The sequence below is a fragment of the Hermetia illucens genome, chromosome 1 (assembly GCF_905115235.1).
Source record: "Hermetia illucens chromosome 1, iHerIll2.2.curated.20191125, whole genome shotgun sequence".
Taxonomy (NCBI): domain Eukaryota; kingdom Metazoa; phylum Arthropoda; class Insecta; order Diptera; family Stratiomyidae; genus Hermetia; species Hermetia illucens.
Window position 1 is genome coordinate 51,209,278 of NC_051849.1, and position 17,210 is coordinate 51,226,487.

At 42.6% G+C, this 17,210-nt stretch overlaps 1 protein-coding gene across 1 annotated transcript in view; it reads left to right on the forward strand.

Annotated features, from left to right (window-relative positions):
• Nucleotides 1-316: 316 nt before the first annotated feature.
• The window catches only part of LOC119653608 (tubulointerstitial nephritis antigen-like), a 197,717-nt gene continuing 180,823 nt past the window's right edge, over nucleotides 317-17,210 (forward strand). The window contains exon 1 of the mRNA XM_038058384.1: nucleotides 317-654. The gene's annotated coding sequence lies outside the window, so the exon portion shown is untranslated. The remainder of the gene's footprint in view (nucleotides 655-17,210) is intronic.

Sequence of the window (17,210 nt, forward strand, 5' to 3'; positions counted from 1 at the left end):
ATTCAGATACTCCATAATGGTTCCATAGTGCTGCAAGAAGCTAATGTTTGAGGGTTCGGTCGTTTAGAGTTTAGTCTGCGGTTATGGTTACTTCTTGTGCTTATTACAATAGTTCATTTGAGAGTGCGGCACTTTGATACTAACGTAGCTGGTCGCGGTCTGTCCACGTATGCTAACTCCAAAGCGAAATCAAGACCGTCTAACTGAAGCATCTGCAGCCGGTAAAACCTTAGTAGGAGTTAGTGTAGAAGTGCTGTTGCAGCTAATTTTTTCGTTGCTTGCATTTAGAAATTTCTATCGGACGGATTTATTGCAAACTTATTCAGTAGTTTACGGGACCTTGCGTTTAGAAGTTCGTTTTTAGGGAGTAGTTCAGAACTTCTGCGGATTTATCTTTTTACCCCTGAAACCCTCGTTATTCAAGAAATCCGCGACAAGCTAAGAACGCCGCTTAAATTTGAAAAAAAAAACCGGTAACGAGTGTTTGGAAGTGTGATACTCCCTTGAAAGTCGCTAATGTTTGTCATTTGAAGTGGACATCTACGGTAATTGATATCAGATACAATAGACCAAGTGACGACAGTGAAGACGCAGGTGATTAATATAGTGCTGAAGTCAGCTGCCCAGAACGCTACCTGTTGCAGATTTTGTAAGGTAGGAATCGTATTTCTACATTTTCGTATGAAATAACGCTTGGTTGGAGGGAGGGAGAGAAAGTCCAGGAGCATTTGGAATTATAAATGATGACAGCAGGTTTAAGAATTTCAGTTTGTTGTACAAGAATGGCAGATATGACTGCAATTTGTTTACTTTGCAGTTTATTGGTCTTATCACAAGGGTTGGGGTCTAATTTTTTTCTAAATTCTTCAATCAGACAAAACAAAATGAATAATCTCTTGCTATTGTCAGATTTAAATCAAGGGTTGAAATCAAAACCGAAATGTGGAAGTACCCTAGACACTCTTAACTATTATGCTAAGTAATCAATATACTTGATAACATAAGACAAAGGATACGAAATCTACTTTTCAGATAGGGTGAAGTTTTGTATGTTCCCCATACGGATATAATTGCAACGCTTCAGGATCTTGTTTTTGAGCTACAACTTTCATAATGTGCGCGGGACTAGAACTTCTGGTTAGTCTCCTTTCCTGACACAATGTAACATTTACGTTTGTCAATAAAAAAAATGCTTTCGAACTCCAAACTTGTCTTTGGTTGGGCTAGTTTCTACTATGCATTTAAGGAGGACTACTTGGCCAAGTTCTCGAATCCGTAGATACAGGACGAATCTCTAAAACCGCTTTTGTGTGAGTCACCCTTTTATGAGAGTGGAAATACCGGAAATTTTGAGATGCTGAGGAATGGGGGTTGGACGCGTTCAAGCGAACAACCCTCCGCTCTCCATTTTGCAGGTTGCGCTAGAAGTTTTTGGGCTAGAACATTGGGAGAGAGTACAAGTTTCTCGATAAATCGTGGAGCTGCAGAAGTGCATTGCCAGAAATCGACAGCGATAGCATGTAGGAATGATTGACGTGCTTTGCTCCAAATAAGTGTTTATAGTAACCATACACTTAGTGCTATGGTATTATTGAAATGTTCCGGAAACGGCCTGAAAGTTTGAAACATGTCCTTTAAAAGTGGCGATTAGACTTTGGCACATAGACTGTATGAGAAAAGTGATATTTGGCGGCCAACTAATAGTAAAATCTTGCGCTGTAAGTTGTCCTTAGTACAGCATTCCTTGGTCACCTTCATTCGCTTCGTGTCATTTACCTTCCTCCAAATCTACTAGAAATGTAGTTCGCTCGAAACCTGAGGCGGGGCTCTCTTATATCAACCTAAAGTTTCCTTCGTTTTATCTCATCATATAAGTGTATAGTATATAATAGAAATGAATATTATTATGTTTCCTCACTCTAGTCACGTATTTTGGGCTGCTTTATTTTTCTATTCTTCTTTTACTGTCGTCAGTATTACCGTCTGTTGCTCCTTCAACCCTTCCTTTTGTTGCATTTTCCACTGAATTTGGCAGTACCAATCTGGAGATTATCGCCCGGGGTCCCGAGATTAATGCTCTTATCGAAAGTGATTTCATCGGCATGAACCAACTTTATGATTTCTTGAAGCTGTATCCCTCTTACTTGGGGAATAACCCCTAGATAATTTTAACATTTCAACAAGAGGGTAGGACACATGACCTATGGAAATGAACGGTCTCTGAACCGTCCCGTCACGATTCTATAGACGCTCGCATAAGGCTTTACGTCCACATAACATTCCCTCTTTCTCTACTGGATGGCGAGCTTGAGGGTTTTTCAGGCTTCCTTAGACGCGCACTCTTTTTTTCCTGATCGATCCTACCTACCGCTCCCTGAGCCGCTCGTTTGGTTCGTTACTATTCCCTATTTCATCAATAGTTGGGTTTTCTGTTGTGGAGTGGGAGGGCATTGACGTGTCGCATGCTTTGTATCACATGGAAAGCTCTTGCTATTGAGGTGCGTGCTTTATTGGGTTGGTTTAAATAGATACACCATTATGAAGGTCTGCTCATTCAAAGCTTTTGCAAACAAGCCTCAAATCAGTCTCTGTTTCGAGCATGCTAATGCTCCGCCCTGTGACTCCGCCCATAGTTCAAAAAAGATGAATTTGACATAATTTGATTCCTGTCAGTTTCAGTGGATGCCACTGTGATAGCCACGATTTCCCGCCTTATTGCATTAACGAAAATAAGTTCATTCTCAGAACTAAAGATTTGCTGTCCTGTTTCTACAATAACTAATATTTCAGTAAAAACTTCTCCGACATAAAGTGATCTCCTCGACCGAATAATCTTGCACATTTTTCACTAGAAAACTCGTTTCGATGAAAGGAAAATAAAGACAACCTTGAGGGATTTTGGTGTTACTCAATTGACTCTTTACAATTACTTTAAGCAGTGTCCTATTTCCGTCAGATAGGTTGGTAATTAAAGTACAAAAATGGAATCTAATGTCGGGATGATTTAGCGCTTAGAGCGCTGGGCTATCGCGGCCGAAGGTCGCGAAACGACATACTGAGTCTGGCAGTATAGTTCCCTATAGGCCAGTACCACCACCTTAAACTTGCAGGAATTTGCACGCGTCTGGCACGAGAGTTCTTGCGATCAGGTTTTGCTATGGGCAATTTAAATCCGCTCTGGTTTGGTGGTCAGCCTTTGCCATTTGAAGCCAATGGCTACTAGGTAGTGCGAGGACGCAGACTGTGCCCATCGAGAGACTGTCAAGAGCACACCTCTGCCTGACCAGCTCATTGCCCTACTCATTTCTCTCTTTGTTCTATGACCACGAACCTACAGGAAAATGATTTTGAGCGTGCCATCAACCTGGGCGATGTTGCACTGTGTACAAAGCCTTAATGACCGCTTAGCTGTTGGTCGGAATGGTTATGTTACGCTTGGGACACGGATCATATCCTTGTCACTGACAGGCTTCCAGCACTACTCCCACTTGTGATCTGAGAAAGATCTCTGATCAGACAGAGACTCGCCAGCCCGTCACCCTAAAAATCCTATTGTCGGTTAGAATGGTGATATCAAGAACCCCCTCCCAACCGTTACAGTTCTGCCAGCTTGGGAAATGGAAGGTTGGTGAACCGCTAATGCTATGGACATGGATACCTTCTTCTAGGAGGACTAAATGAAACGCACTTCGAGTGATGCAGATTTATTTGCGCTACCCTCAGTATGATCTGCCTGCATAGAAGAACCATCAGTCCCTGCCGGACGTCGATCTTCATCTCTTCCAAAGTTGGCGGTGTCGACTGTATATCGTCATCCGGTTTCATCGAACCGAACACTGACTTCGAACCGCTTTTTATGATCCGCCTTTTTCAGTGCCAAGAGGCACTTTCCATTTATGCAGGGCAGAGATGGTTGGTTGTTCACCACGAATTCCTCGGCCATCCATATAGATCTTTGGCATTCGCTATAATAGTTGAAACTTCGGCGTTCGCTATAATAGTTGAAAACAACTAGTCCATTTGCCGCCTAACTCAAGGCGGTGCTACTGCTGGTAACGACTACTAGCTGGATGAAAGCAGCTCGTTCTCCGATGATGCGCCATCACCCGCTCTTCTTTCTTCATCGACGGTTAGATCTTCTTGCTTTTTGAGTCCATTGCTGGTACTACTAGTAATCCGGGAAAAATGTCCACCTTGACCAGTTAGGCCACCGGGGTAAGGGTCTTACTTGAAACTAAAGGTGCCCAAGGTATTCAGGGTCTACATACTAAAGACCAACCTCTCCATTTTCCACGCAGCCGTTGATGTATGTTGTTCCCCCTTGGCTTGAGTTTCGGTAAGCACACTTTGCAGTGCAGTGTGGGCGATCCCCAGTTGTTGCTTCAATGCATCGCTCCCCAGATCCGTTTGCGCCTAACACATGACCAGGGTAAACAGATCCTCATCAGTTTGATGAGCCAATTCCCAGCCCGGCCTTACACACTCTTGGTATGTCCGAAGACGGTTTCCAGCGGCCGCAGCGAGGAGATCGTGTGAGCACTTGTCGAATTATGCAACCTTAAACTGAAGCATAATCAAATGAGGCCACCGATGGTTGTTGTAGTTGTGATCATATCGATTGCAGAGCTGTTCAAGCATGGAATTGCGCTGTACAACTCAGCGCTATCCTTTAGTTGCGGTAATGATTAGATAGGCATTGATTCCACTGGTATGAATGCTGGGTCTGCATTTAGTATAAACCAGATCTGCTGCTCCCGGTCACGGCGAAGATCTGATTGTATTTGTTTTGAGAATGATGGGGTCCTAAGTCCGCATCAACTTAATGCTGGACCGGACCAAATGGGGAGCAACTTACTCCCTCTTTCCAGGTCCACGGACCCCTCGCTTAGGGCTTGCAACCAAACTTTTTAAAAAAAGTCAAGCGACGATGGCTTTACCGTTTCTTACCAGGGCAGAGGCAAATAAATCCTCAGACGCTGCCTCACCTCTCTCTGAGATTTCACTGTCCGGTGAAAGTCCCCAAGTTTTTCCTATCGCATCTGCAGGATTTTTGATATTGTTGCTGGATATGGTGCTTCCACGTTAGCTTTAATTCGAGATATACTCCTAAATACTTGACTGATTGCACCAGCTGAATTTCCACCCCTACTAAGGTGGGTAACGTGTAGCTACCCCACTTGACGTTCTGAATGAAGATAATTAGCTCAGTTTTCTTGACGTTCATCGTGAGTCAATTGCAGAGGCAACACTTTGTGTCCGCAAACTTGCTGGTAATTATTACGGCTAGACCGTCCACGTGAAGACCTTTTCTGGTAAGTTTGGCAGTTGTCGTGTCGCTATCACATTGGTCGTTAACCAAAGGGTCGATCATTTCCACTGGCATACAACAGGTCAGCATATTGGAAGCTTAGGCCCCGGACTACCCCACCAGTAACCTATGGATCTTGTAAGAGGTATGTAAATGTCTTGCAGCTCGATTATTAAATTCAGTCACCGCTTTACAATGCTGCAAATTTATTTAAGGAAACTTACCGTCGCTGCACAGGCCCTTCAATGACTTTAGGAGCTGGCACTTGTAACGTCACGGTTCCGAGCCCGCCGTAGAGCCGGCAGCCCATTTGTTCCTGAACGTTCCTAAAATCCGGTTCGGAAATGCGCGCCGATGGTATGGAAAGTTCCTGACTTAGCAGCAAGTTGTTCCAGAATCCCAGCAACATTCCGCTCTTCTTCTGTAAGCTAGAGAAAGCACTTTTTGACCGATGGCAGCTCAGGAACCTTTTTCAGGGTTAGTGGCGCACCCTCCCACCCATCATTGAGAGAGGAGCAGTACTGTGTGAGCCAATTGTTTGTGTTTTCGTCAGTAAAGTTTAGCCGTAACATTTTATGGTACACACCTACTGACTCAAAGCGAAGCTTAATGCCTCCGATTATACAGTCCTTACAGCTAGGAGGGGTTTCCTCCTAACCTGTTCGCACTGTTTAGTATCATAACTGGATGGATAGGGGTCGTCTTACAAAACCCATCCATCAGCTTCGACAGCCTTGCCGGCCGGGCTTTCTTCGCTGCTTTTTGTGTTGAAAAGTTGGCATCGTTCGAGGACCGTTGCCGCTTCGGTTTGCCCTTACCCGCAGGTGGGCCGGATGCTCCTTTCCTGTTTGCTGTCCGAGGATAGATGCTTATCTATGGGCAAGACTTTACCTTCTGCAGGTTGCGTTGATTGGTGCTCGGGGTCAGAAGTGCTGAAAGAAAAAGACTTGGGTCCAACCAGATTGGTTCCACTTAAGTAAGTGAAGAATCTGACTCAGGTTCTCCATCGATGAAGGGTTCCACCTTTACTCAGGGTTGGATCGTCACGATCGAGATTTAATTTTAGTTTTTTTTAATAGTTTTTGGTTTTTCATAATTGGTCGCTATGAGCTCAGTTTTAACGAGGAAAGTAAATCGATCTCGTCGTCTGGTAACCAGAGTTCACCATCCACTGCCACTTTTTAACCTCTGTGACTATTCAGCCCGCGGCACGTTAGTCAACCCTTGGCTTGGATTTTGATTACCTCTTGGCCTCAGCTGTCATCTTTTTCCCTAGAGGATCTTCCTTACCGAGCTCCCTCACCACAACAAGGTAGGTAATCGTCGAGAGAGCCGCCTAAAATGTTATGTATATTTCCCTGCTTCAGTTCAAACCGGATTCATTTTAAGATTCCTGATCTTACGCGTTTATTAAATAAAATCTAAGATATTTTCTATAAGTTATAATATATCCATTTAGACCAAAAAGGAAGATATTAGCTTACATTAGCCATCTTATCTTAGTTTGAAAACAGGGTGGTTAACGGAAAAACGTACGGAGATTAGTTTAGGAAGCTTTATCCACAGAAGTTCCCGCTTCTGATTTGATCATTACCGGGCACTGATATACATGATGAGTGAATAAAAAAATAAACTAATAAACACAAAAATTTGCCACTTATGCCTCATAGGTTTGTAATTAATTAGTGTCTATTCTAAATATCTACAGGAACAGAAGATTTTTAAAAAATTATCTTAATGGTTTGAATTGGTTAATTGTTCATATCAAATCATTTTAGTCAATTCAGAACTAATTGCACTTTATAATCAATATTTGCTTATCATCCTGATTGTCCGGAATAAATACTGCTTCTGAAACCATAAAAAAGATTGGATTAAGACAAAACTAAATTTGGTAGATGATCGCAGATTATCTAAATTTACAATGTCATTAGCCATTGTCAAGTGTTTTTTCTGAAAAATTGTGATAACGTTATCTATTTTGACTATCACTTATCAAAAAAAAAACTATAAATATGCGGGTAGACCTCACATGGCCTTGTTAGAATATAAATATGTATGGCTATGTTCGAAAATACTCGACTATGTAAGCAGATATGTATACAAAATAGAGTGATTCCTAATATTTCTCTAGAAATTCCAAAGGTTGAAAAGTTGTCACAAGAAAAAATTTGTTCAGGAAACATATAAATAGGTAACTATGAAGTTAAAAAATATCTGGTATTTTCAAAGCAATCTCAACAGTCAGACCACATTCACTTTGGTATCGTGGGAAAAAATAAGACTCGAATTGAGAATCAATCATGATCTTGTTATTAAGATTATTGACATGATCGGATTTGGAATGTTATTACCACTCTTTACGCAATTATGCCAGGTCTCGGCTTACTACAGAACTTTAATCAGACTCCCCATCAGGATTTAGTTCACTCGACACCCTGTTTGTTCATATCGTGAAAAACTAGATATCTTCGCCACACAAACATGATTAGCAAAAACGAAACCTAGAACCAGACACAATGAAGGTAATGCCAGAAAAGTATTTACAATCCACCAGTACGTTCTACTCGTATCTAAAATTAACGCAAATTGTCCGATTCAAAGTGACACAACACTTAAGTATGCGATCGAAATGATTGACTATTGCCTGTCAGAGCGGTCAAAATCAGCCTAAATAAAATTACGTAATCGAATTAGAAAACATTCCTGTCATCAGCATTAATCAATTGATTAGATGAATCAATGAAAAGCCTCACTCCGTCCATATTTCATCGCAGCGAGCATCATACTCAGAAAGAAGATATTGCTTGGGTCTTCAGGTGGTTCGAGTTGATATTGTATGGTCCAGCGAGATACAAGTGATGAAGTCATATCGCTGAGGACGTCTAAATTGATTGATCGGAGAGCTACCAGTGGTGATGACACGTGTTTAGGATGAAATTGATATGTATTGGTTTGGCATCATAAAAAAATATGGGAGCTGAAAAGTTCAATAATCAGAAATAAGAAAAATAAATGAAAAAGGAATAGTTTCGAGGCTTTTCTTTCAAAAGTCGGCTTGTTTCTGATATGTCATTTCATGAAGTTAGTGTGCATTCGCAAATCTCAGGATCAATATTAATAAGTTGGCTTTATTGCAAGGGGGCTATACGATCTCTCAGGGAGGCTCATTTATATAATTAGAATTCCAGCAGCCACGTATGTGGCCACCAACAATAACTTCACATTTCCTCTGATAAAATTTGTATTCAGTGTTCATAAGAGAAATTGCTTCTGATTTGCGTTTGTTTATAACGAACCTACTGATCAGTGGAATTTCGATATAATGATCTCATTATTATTTTAAATGGTGATCATTCTCCTTTTTATGCAATGAAATAATCAAGAAATTTCGGGGAAATTATTCAAATAATAACGTGCCAAGAATTCCTTTAAAAAGTGAGTAACCATGACTTCATTATGAATAGCCAAAGATAAATAAAACACAATTTGATAAATTCTGCATCATTCTGTACAAGATATCAACGAAGCGCTCTTAAACGATAGATGCATAATAATCTAAAATGCGGGGCTCAGATATGTTTCATCGCTATTTTAGTCTGGAATAGCCCTGGAACATTTTTTTTGCCTAAAATAATGTTAATGTTGGTAAATGAAAGACTAGCAAGAGGATGGTAATTAAACTTAACCTCAAGTCCTGGTGGACTGACTTTTGGAGTTCCCAATGAAACATTATTCACATCACGGACAAGGAGAAACTAGTCGCTTACTTCCCTTGGATATCGTTTAAGAATAAACATTAAAATCAGCACGTTCCTCAAGAATAGCGTTGAATGCAATGCTGGTTTCCTTGACATCCAATTCCATCGATACCGGTTGAGTATTTTGTGTCTAAACAACTGATAATGGTATTTGGTACTATGCTCGTATACTGTGGTAGCACATGTAGGAGTAGACATTGATTCTACATCAAATCGACTTCATGAACATCCACAAGCCCGAGACCCATGACCTAAATATAATGAGGATCATTAAATTAGAAAAGCGAACCACTTCTTTCAGAAGACAAAGAGTCCGCAGATTTTCCATTGAGGAAAAGTTTTCCGAGATATCTTCATCTAAATTCTGAGGAAGTCAGGCAGCTACCAGCATATGTATATGAAATATAGGTTCTTCACCCCCTCTCCCTCGTGCCAATCACCACCCCTCCAATTTTCTCCATGTTACCACGTTTAGATTGCAGTGTCGTGTTAAAAACCCAACAAGGCATTTTTTCTCGCCTCCGTATTGCAACAAAAATACCGCTTTTGTGGCCTTAATTTTCGCAAATGGCTAGGATTCAAATTTTTTTATTCGAATGTCAGAGTCTTTGTAACTTCACCCTTCAAGGTACCATTGGTACTCCAGACTCCTCATTATCAAAGATGCTCGAGTGGCTGGATACGGTTTGCTATTCAAGACTCATAACGATATTTGACTTTTAGAACAGATTGCGGTAGTACAAAATCACTATCCCTGTAGCAAACATTCTTCTGATATCAATCACATGACGTATACCCCCGGCTTGAAATTCTAATTTTTCTGAGCGGTCGTGTCAGTTCTATAATTACGTTTTCTGAAGCATCAGAGCCATCTGGAGTTTTCCGAGGATTTTCAGGTGGCTACATGGCTTTCTGATTGGTAGCTTTTCTTTGTGTCAATGTTAAGAAATCAATATGCGTCGTTTGGTGCTCTTCACCTCAAGATGAATGGGGGATTTTTTTGGGAGTAGGGTAGATGCATTTATGCACATGTTTCTGGACGTCAAATTACTAATTAAAGACCTCCATGTTTTCAGAGAACTAGCCTGGAACCGTTTGACATGGCCCGCTTCCGAAACCTTCAGGTCAGGGAGTTCTTTTCTCCAACGTGCTTCTACTTTAGTACCGAAGTCGAATGGAGTCCCCGTACCAGCGGTATCTACTGTATCTTCAGCAGTTTCTACTCCTCCTTCTGCCAAGGATGACTTAACCAAGCCCATCGATTCAGCGAAATCACTGACTTCCGCTGAGAACGCGAATCGCACCACTGGTGCAGTGCTAAAAATGCAACGAGCTACTAAGTCGTCTTTATCTACGTGTTCCCGCGCTTAGGAATTCGTTCGACGAGACTTTGACTTCTGAAAAGGCGCTTCCTACTGTGATTAACAGTGTGGCCCCAATATCTTCTCAGGAGTCTATGTACCAGGCCTCTCAATCTGAGTTGATTTCATCTACATTTCTGAGAGGTTAGATATTATCTTCTATTTGTAGTTAAGTCTAAAATTGATAGACCAGCAGCTTACTCCAAACTACAATTTTATGTTATTATGTAACTAGGTAGCTTTGTACTGATAAAGGGAATAAGTTGCTCCCGAAATATATATATATACATAATAAAATAAAACTGTAGTTTGGAGTAATCAACATTGCCTGCCACTGGCTCTACACCGCTGATCCAATGGCCCCTATGTGACGAGTTACGGTCCACTGAACCTCCAATGCAGTCTCGCTCCTTCGCACTTACAATGGGACAACATCCGCAGCCTGCTCAGCAAGTCACGAATCGGAACATAGCCGCTCCACATTTTGACATCATCCCCGTCACCAACGAAGCTCCACTTTCCGCCGCTGCCATATATCCTGGCATTTCATCCATCCATACAGCGGCCCCAAGAGAAAAATGGCGTCCCCACCCAAACAGCTTTTCATCTTCAGGCTAGCGTTCGTAACTTCTACGAACGGTGTACTGGAGAATATAAAGAGCAAAGATGGGTTACTTTCTCCTCTGTCCTGCGCCAAACTGACAAAAGATAACAACACTGACCGGATAATTGCGTCTTTTAGGGTGACTTATCTACACGAAGTTGACGTCCTCGGGAAGCCTTCTTTCTGGCCTGAAGGTGTATTCATCAAGCGATACAAGCGCCCCAATTTGCCGCAATTTCAGGGCAATCGTGTATTTTATCAGAATGTTAGGGGTTTAAGAACCAAGCTGGGGGCCGTCAATTTATCCGTGCTGGCTCAGCAACACCATGCCATCTGTATCTCCGAAACCTGGCTGGACAATGCCGAGCTCCCCAGAGGGTACTCCATTTGCCGCTGTGACAGTGACCGGGATGCATTTCGTAAGTCCACCGAGGGTGGGGTCCTAATTACAATCAAAGATACACTCCCCGCCGAACTCGTCTTCTCCTCTTCTGGCTTTCCTTTCGACTGTGTTGCTCTTCGTGCCTCCCCCTCCATCTTCCTCCCGTTCTTTGTATCTTGTGTATATGTCCCCTGCGTTAGCCCTTATCACCTGTAGTTTGTCTGAACTCCTTACATTCAGATTCCTGTCTTTTCTTCCTTTGCGGAGATTTTATTCTCGCCATGCTCCACTGGCTTAATCATCCTAACCTTCCAGCTTTAGCGTCTTTCACCTGCGTACATATATTAAGCAACTCATCGTGTGATCAAGCTCTAACCACCTTTTATAATATCGTGTCCGATCTTCTCTCCTGTTATGTCCTTTCTTCCCCTGCCTGCCTACGTTCGTACCCAACTTGGTTCACAACGGAGATTCTTGATGACATTCGCCTGAAACATGGACTGCGGAAGAAATTTTCGGGCTTCTAACGGTGACGCCAACCTTGCTCACTTTAAGGCTATACGCTCTTCTGTGAAGTCAGTGCGCATAAAAGGTACTTATTGGGCGTCGAAGTCGCCCTTGGGCGGTAACTTAAAACCCTTTTGATCTCATGTTCGCAATTCTCGTAGCCACACTCAATCTCGTCCTTATTATCTATCAGTTTTGGTGACTCTACTGTCAACTCCCCAACAACAATCATAACACCTTCTCTGCACCTACTTCTCGTAAGTGTTTTCTCCATCGACCCCTCCACCCTCTACACCTCTCCTAACTGCAGACTGCTTCGAATCTCCGACCATTCCTCTCCTTACGCCTGCCTTGGTTGAGTTCTTCATTGGTACTCTTGACCCCAATGTCGGACCTGGTCCCGATGGGCTTCCAAACCTCTTCCTCCTAAACTGTAGAAAACAGATTACCCTCCCCATTTGTATAATCTACAACAAAAGTTTAGGAGAATGCTACTACAGGAGTTACATGCTATTTATACTGATTTCTCCAGAAGCCTTTGATACCGTAGACCATAATATTCTCCTTTCTAAACTCTCATTACTCGACTCCCCTTCATCAGTCATCTCCTGCCTTTCCTCGTATCTCTCAAACCGTTCAAGCAAAGTTTCTTTTCATGGTTACTCATCTCATTCCTTCTCTCCTTATTCTGGTGGCTCCATACTTCGCCCGCTACTTTTCTTGTTTTTAATCAATGACTATGTCCCCAGAAAGAACACTAGCAGAGTTTCAATTTTATCTTGGTATTGAAATAACTGCCTTTCCAGATTTTAGACAAGGCAGCAGATCTAGCGTTGTTAATGTGTCAGGCATCAACTAGTTAGGTGGCGCAGTCGGCAGAAACCACGCTTCCTAGATACACACTTTGATCGACGTTTACCTCATACCATTCTCTCCCTATTATTTCAGATAGGAAGAATGCGTCGACCCCGTCAGACAGAAAATTTTGGTTTTGTTCGTGTTTATCTTCAGTCCAACTTTACTTCCTCTCTCCCCAAATCCAATTTGGCCAACATCGATGACTCGGTGAGAGCAAACAGATGTTATCATCGTAGGCGAAGTGTTTGAGGAAAAATGCCATCGTCTGTTCTTTGATGCGTTTCCGAATTATTTTTGCAATTATCTTTGCGACGGGAGGGAGCACGCAGGTACCACTTCGAATATCACACTCAAAACAGGTCCCTTCTTTGGGATCTTAACGATCATCCGCTTCATGCACTCTCTGGGCAAGATCTCAGATTTCCAGGATTTACGTACGGGAAGGGGAAAGTAGCAGAACTACAGTAAGTGGGATAAATAATTTTGTGAGGAGACCATCAAGCCCAGTGGCTTTATTTGGTTTGATTGCATTGATGGCCGAAATGACTTTACTTCTATTAGGTTGTTGCAAATGAAATGTCGGATTTTTCAATGAAGTGAAGTTAGTTATGATTTTAATGTTTAAAACTGCCGCAAGGTGACTCTGGTGGTATGGGATAATTGAGTATAAATAGTCGTTCGTTCGATCAAGGAGTCATTTCAGTTTCAATCGTCATTGAAGTTCCAAGTAAAACTCAAAGAAAAAAGCATGGAAGGGAGTCAAAAACGTCTACTTTTTCTATATGAATTTAAACTTGGTCACAACGCAGCGGAGGCAACCAGAAACATTTGCAGAGCATTTGGAGCTGACGCAGCAAACGAACGAACGACACAGCGGTGGTTCGAAAAATTCCGATCAGGCGACATGACCCTCCAAAGTGAACCTCGTGGACACCCAGGACCATCGATCGACAACGACGAGTTGCGTTTGATAGTGGAATCTGATCCCCGATCATCGATTCGTGACATTGCAGAGAAAATAGGCGTACACTATTCGACAGTATCTCGGCACTTACAACAGCTTGGAAAGGTGAAGAAGCTTGATAAGTGGGTTCCGCATGAACTCAACGAGCAAAACATGGCGCTGCGAATGGAAATATCCAGTTCTCTACTCAACCGCAACAGGAACAATCCCTTTTTGCGCAGAATAGTGACATGCGATGAAAAGTGGATATTGTACAACCGTCGCAGATCAGCGCAATGGCTAGATGTCGATCAGCCTCCACAACACATGCCAAAACCGAGCCTTCACCCGAAGAAGGTAATGGTAACTGTTTGGTGGTCTGCATCTGGAATTATTCATTATTCGTTTTTGGAGCGTGGTGAAACAATTAATGCAGAGAAATATTGTGCCCAGCTTGATGAAATGCACGAGAAATTACGTGTTCAGCGGCCTAGATTGGTCAACAGAGGTGGAGTGATACTGCTCCATGATAACGCCCGACCTCATGTTTCCAGAATGACGGTCCAAAAATTAAATGAATTACGATATGAGACTCTTCCTCATCCACCATATTCACCCGACCTCTCGCCAACCGACTACCACTTTTTTAAGCATTTGGATCACTTTTTGGCGGGGAAACAATTCAGCAATGAAGTAGCTGTCAAAAGTGCCTTTGAAGAATTTCTTAGCTCTAGAAACCCAGACTTTTACGAAACTGGAATAAATGCCCTTGTATCTCGTTGGGAGAAGTGCATTGAAGCTGCTGGTTCTTATTTTGACTAATAAAATTAATTTTCATAAAAGTTATAGTTTTTTGAAATTTTACTCAAATATCCGACATTTCATTTGCAACAACCTAATATAATACTTGAAGGAACAGTGCGTATCCGCATGTTACGATGACTAGCCATTTCATTCACAAAATGAAGAACTTCACCGGATGAGATACGGTTAAGAACCATGGTGAAGTGTTCTTTCCACTTCTTCAGTTGTTCATAATCGTGGATGAGAAGTCGACCGTTGACATCCTTCATAGAACCATTGAAAGATCGCGACCATATGCAAGCTCTTTCGTGATTCCGGTATACATTTTTGAAATCATTGAAATCTGCGGCATCTTCTGCTTTCCTGACTAGCGCAACAAAATTTCGCATTGTTGCTTTCAAAAGGTGCTTTTGGTGGGCACTGTGAGGGCAAGTAAAAAGGCAGTTTTGTATGGTATGCACTTTAGCTTACATTCCGAGTGAAGTTTGTAGAGAACAGGGAAATTTGAACCGGAACCGCTGGTCCAAATTTATTCACCACTTCCACACATGGGGTGTGCAGTATTAGTACTTAAACTTCAACCATTTCTCATACTAGTACTATAGTAGCATAGTGCACGAATTGTCTGCTTACCCTAAGTGTCTGAAATCGAATTGATTTGTTTTTTGCCCTTCTAACTATTGTTTTGGGGTGTCATGCGACGATGCTAGATTGTTTCTTTTTGTCACCATTCTCTCAAAACTGGTAAAGCTTTTTATCCAACTACAACTTCATTGCATTTATATTAAGACCGTTTCCGCCACTTTTCGCAGGGTTGGAGAGCTGGGTCCCCCTAAGTTCAACATCTACCGCTTGTATGACCCAGCTGTCGCTCGACAGGCGAAACTATCTTGCTGATCGAGCGGCAGATCTACTGAGTAACGCGACTGAGAATATCGATAAGCATTGAGCCGCCATCGAAAGCGCTCCTTTCTCGGGTGCTGTACAGGTCGTCGGGGATGTTCGGAAAGGACGTCATAAGATCTCGCTCGCTACGAGTGATGGCGAGTGTGACGCGCTCGAACTCATATCCTATGATATGAATTTGCTATGGCGCTGGTCAGGGAAGCAGAAGACCGCAATGGTTTCAGAACTGAATATTTCAATGGTCCTGTGAAGGACGCTAACGGTCGACTTTTTATCTACGATGATGGACAGAGAAACTAACAGCTATTATCAGAGGGACGTATAATTGCGCGAAATGTCGCGTGCGGCACCGAGGTAAAATCTCTTGCTCGGAGGACGTGCAGGAATTTAATGCATGATACCATTTTTCCTCAAATACCTCGATTACGTTGATGACATCTGCTTACTCTCTCACCGGGTCATGGACCTTGCCCAAATGGCTCTGGATTTGCAAAGAGAGGCAAGTCTGAACATAAACACGAACAAAACCAAGGTTCTCAGTCAGACGGGTTATCACACCCTTCCTATTTGCATTAATGGGTAGAGCATCGAGAGCGTGGATCAATTTGTTTATCTAGGAAGCGTGGTTTTCCCCGTTTCACCGAACTGCATTAACAGCCCTAGATTCGCTTTCGCTGCCGCCCTGTCTAAAATGTGGAAATGCAATTATCTCAGCACTACGATCAAGTTCAGATGATTTTGTGCTAGTGTTTTTTCTGTATGGATATATGGGAGTAGCACATGGAAAGTGAACACCACTGTTATTCAAAAGCTCCAGTCTTTCGTTAATACCTGTTTGCATCGTATCATCGTGGAATCCACTCTCCCAAGATGGCCGACGAGTGGGTCGTCTCAAGGGTAGTAGAGCAGTGCGAGCGCTTCTGGAAGTCGTGGGGGGAGCTGAAATGCATTTCAAGTAACCGCGAGCGATGGCGTGTAAGAGTGATTGGCAAGCTATACGCCACCAAAGGGTGAAAGGCAACCATATATATAATGTCTGCCTGCCCTTTTTTTTCTGGAGGTGGAAATCACCGAAAGACACCGGTAAATATGTTACAGTGTGTCAGATTTTAACCTATTAAAGCCACTCCCTAGATCTTGTTCTCTTTCTTGGGAAACCACTGTAAAGTATTAGGTCGGGGGGTAGGCTTGACTCCAGCTTCTCGTTTTGCCGATCGATTGCATTCACAATCGTTTGTTTCTCACCTGCTCCGCCTCTTTCCACCAGTACTCAATCCGCCCTACCATGTGGATAACTGCTTTTTAACTTTCCGGTGCTACTCTCTTTCACAATGTCTCCTCTAGACTCTTCCCTTACTCTGCTAGGACAATTGAAGAAGACATGATTCGAGTCCTCCGTAATACCGTCACGGCTGGGACCGTTAGGTGCATGGTCCAGTTTAAACGTATATTCGTCATGTCCCATGAGAGACTCCGTGAGATCGAAGCTTATCTCCTAATGCGTTATCTGTGTCCACGTCTTAATGCTGGGAATCAATGTGTGGGTCCATCGACTCTTGTTCACTCACTCCAATCTTTGTTGCCACCTGCACAGCGAAATCGCCGAGGCAGTGTTTTTCACTTGGCTATCAAAGGAAGAACTAAGTCCATCATAGATGCTGGTCATCGCGTCTGCCAAAATTTCGATTGGCATAATTCTACCGTATAGGCCTCTTTGTCGGAGATGCTTCTAAAGCCGCAGCACACTGTTAATGTGGTCCTTTTACTAACCGCTTT